We start from the raw sequence: 3,578 nt of genomic DNA, 5'->3' as shown, positions 1-3,578 counted from the left end.
TCAAAATCCTCTTCTGAAACAAAAATTCCACTGCAGGGTTGAGTAGGCAGGTTTGTTTTCTCATTCCTTCTCTTTTTTATTTATTTAAGGTTTATTATTTAGAATTAGAAATAAATGAATTTTAGTTTTAAATATATTGATTTGTAGCTTAATGATCACAAATAAAATTTGATCAGATATTTTATTTTAATTTATGGGATTCTATTTTGAATCATAAAAGTATGGTTTTGTTTACAAGTTCCAAATTTAATCTACATAACATGCTTTACTATTTGATCCAGTGGACATGGAAATATAATTGCTTGATTATTGAAAGAAGAGATGTATGATTAAAATGTTTAATTCATTCAAATTTATGTGTATCGTTGTGTCTCGGTGTATATGGACTGTGAATCATTGAGATTTGATACTTTTTTTGTTGTTCCTATTTTTTTATGTAAATATATCATGCTACTGCCATTTAGATATATTCTTTTGTTTTATTCTTTCCTTTTTTTAAAACATGATTTGTATTTTTCTATTTGTGCAACCTTGACTATTTTTTCAGAGATATGCAATAGCATATTTCTAATTCCACAACAATCACAGGCTATGGAACATCTGATTAAAATAATATTAAATTTGTTAATTTCGTGCTAACTTAATTCTTTTTGAAATGTGTAGTTTTGTTCCACGTGGAACATCTTTGCTCTGCGAGTAAATCTTATGTATCAACTAAGAGGAAAGTTTCAAAAGTATATTGTCAAATGATAGTGCTATATCTTTAATTTATATATGAGATGACCCTCCTATTTTCAATTTCCAAGGATTTACTCATATTCTATCCATGACTCAATTTCAGATTTTAATGGCATTTTAGATTTTACTGTTGTTGTTTCTCAAGTTTAATGCAAAGGGCTCGCCGATATTATTTTCAAATACATTCAAGCCTGACGAGGAATTCATTTTTGGTCTAGCATTGTTTCTAAAATATTTGTGGTATTATTAAGTGGTTGATTGATGCCACAGAGAATTATCCTTCCAATATGCACAATAAGTAGTAGCTGCAGAACAACACAAAACAATCATGTTAAGTTGATCATGTCTTAACTTTACATTTGGATACACTGAAATTTAAGTTCCAAACAAAACAATTAAATAATGTCAAGATCCGATAGAACACAAACAAATTAAGAAATTAAGAATCATACTCAAACTAACAAATGGTTCCAAAAATAAGGAGAAATGAATAATTTCTGATGAAAAAAATAAATAAATAATGGTGATAAAAGATTACACACATATTCAAAGTTAAGATTCATAAAAGAAGAAAAGAAGAAAATACCTTTGGTTGGATTGGTGTGTCAAGAACCTGAAAAAATACATAGCAACATAGCATCTATGGGATTGGTAGCAAAATCAAATCAACCAAATAAAGAACAATAGAAATCTTAATCATCGCTACTTTCATATGTGGCATCCTCTCATTTATCATAATCTATGTGGCAACTTGTGAGAGCATGTTTTCCTATGTGGCAACCTTTGAGAACTTTAATAGAAATTATGTAATGTATGTACTCATATAAGGAATTTTTTTTTTGGTGTCCTTCTCAATCAAAATTTAATGCTAATTCAAAAATAATCATTCAAAAGGAAACAATTGAATACATTTCAATTTTTTAATGACAATGTCAATTTTTACTTTTTTTGGGTGTCTTTCTCAATCAAAATTTAATGTTAATTCAAAAATAATCATTCAAAAGAAAACAATTGAATACATTTCAATTTTTTTAATGACAATGTCAATTTTTACTTCTAATTTGATTATTTTTATCAAGCAAATGACAAACAATTCTACTGTTCATTACTTTTAAATAAATAATATTAAAATTAAAATCGCCTCATTTTGCTTCCTAAATGTGAAATTTTTTCACACGGGGACATGAGATAAAATACTCCTGAAGAAAACAAATGTCCAAAGGAGAGAGATGACGATTAAGAACAAATATATTAACCGTTAGATTAATTTTTGCATAATGACATTTTTTTTATGAAAATAAAAGAACAAATATATGAACATGTGAGTTGGGAACGGGGAGTGGAGTATCACTCTCCATTATGACATTTCTCCTTAAAATCTCCAAAATTTGGATCTTTTATCATATTTAAATAAACTATTACATTAAATATAAAATTAATTTTACAAATAATTAAAAAAATCACAATATTAAAATTCCAAACAAAATCAATTATAATCTGAGACACCGAACACGCTTTCTATCAGAGGGGTGAAATTAAAAATAACATTTTCCGAAAAAAGTATAGAGAAATTGGAAATAGAAAATTACTTGTTGAAAGTGTGAGAGAGGGAATCAAAGTTTTGAGGATCTTCTAAAAAGAAATTTAACTGAGAAGCTCTTTTGGCGGAGTTGAATCTAACAACGGGGGGCTCTAGTCATGCCATCACGGAGGACAACGGCGGAAGCACCACCGGAAACATAAATAGCTTTACAGCCTCTGTTAGTACTTGCAACCAAACAACCTTCAGTCGTTGCCATTGGAACCGTGTACTCATTCCCATCGAGCAACAGAGGACCAGCAACTCCCACCGGAATCTGAACAAACCCTATCGGCATCTCACAACACTGTCCTAATATAGAATCATAATCAAAACCTTCCATTGGAAAACCCTGAAGTGACCTTCCGGTCACTCTCTCCACTGCTTGGTTCCGAATAGCTGATGCACGTTTGCAATCTCCGAGCTTTGATTCAAACGAGTAAGATGGAATTGATCCCGATACCACTGAACGGACAACTTCCCCGTCTTCCATGGAAAGGAGCACTGGTGCTGGAGCAACTTTTTCAACTAAGATTTTTTGCGGCAGCGAAGGTAGCTTGCGAGATACTCCGGTGAGGCATGAACCATGGTATTTTTCAATGACAGCTTCACCATCTTCTTCTTCAAGAACGGAAATTGGATGAAGGATAAAGGCAATGCCGAAGAAAGCCATAAGGTAGATAAAGTAAGCGATGAGGGAAACAACAGCAACCATGTCAGAGATTGTGAGGACGTGGAGAGGTGTAGAGGTTCGGATCTTCTCACGCCACCGTTGAAGAAGAAAGTATGCGACAGAGAAGAAGAAAGTGCACAAAAATGTTGTGCACTTCTGACATAAAAAAGTTTATCTAATGTTGTGTAATAAGAGTTGATTTCAGAATATTGGTAAATATTTGTGGTTAATTAAATTACTATTGATAACTCAGAATATTGTGTAATTAAAGTTTGATTTCATGTAATTATGTTTGCAATTATTTGTAACTAGGGGTAAACCCGTGCGTTGCACGGGTTCGATTAAAATACATAATTAAAATATTTTTATAAATTAAAAATACTAATTGTGATAAGTATAATCACACATTCGATTAAAATACATTGTTAAATGCTTTTACGATATGGTTATATTCAATATTATATATGTGTAAAAACAAAAAAAAGTTGTTCAGAATTAAAATAATTTTTATTGAAATGATGTATCATATTTTATTTTAATTGTGTTATCGTATAAAATCTTAGTTTTCATTATATGAGTTGCAATTTT

At 30.5% G+C, this 3,578-nt stretch overlaps 1 pseudogene; it reads right to left on the bottom strand.

The window, feature by feature from the left end:
* Nucleotides 1-2,219: 2,219 nt before the first annotated feature.
* LOC123886809 lies at nt 2,220-3,161 on the bottom strand (annotated as a pseudogene).
* Nucleotides 3,162-3,578: the final 417 nt, after the last annotated feature.

This window comes from Trifolium pratense, linkage group LG5 (genome assembly GCF_020283565.1).
Source record: "Trifolium pratense cultivar HEN17-A07 linkage group LG5, ARS_RC_1.1, whole genome shotgun sequence".
Lineage (NCBI taxonomy): Eukaryota > Viridiplantae > Streptophyta > Magnoliopsida > Fabales > Fabaceae > Trifolium > Trifolium pratense.
This window is presented reverse-complemented; position numbering and strand designations above follow the sequence as displayed.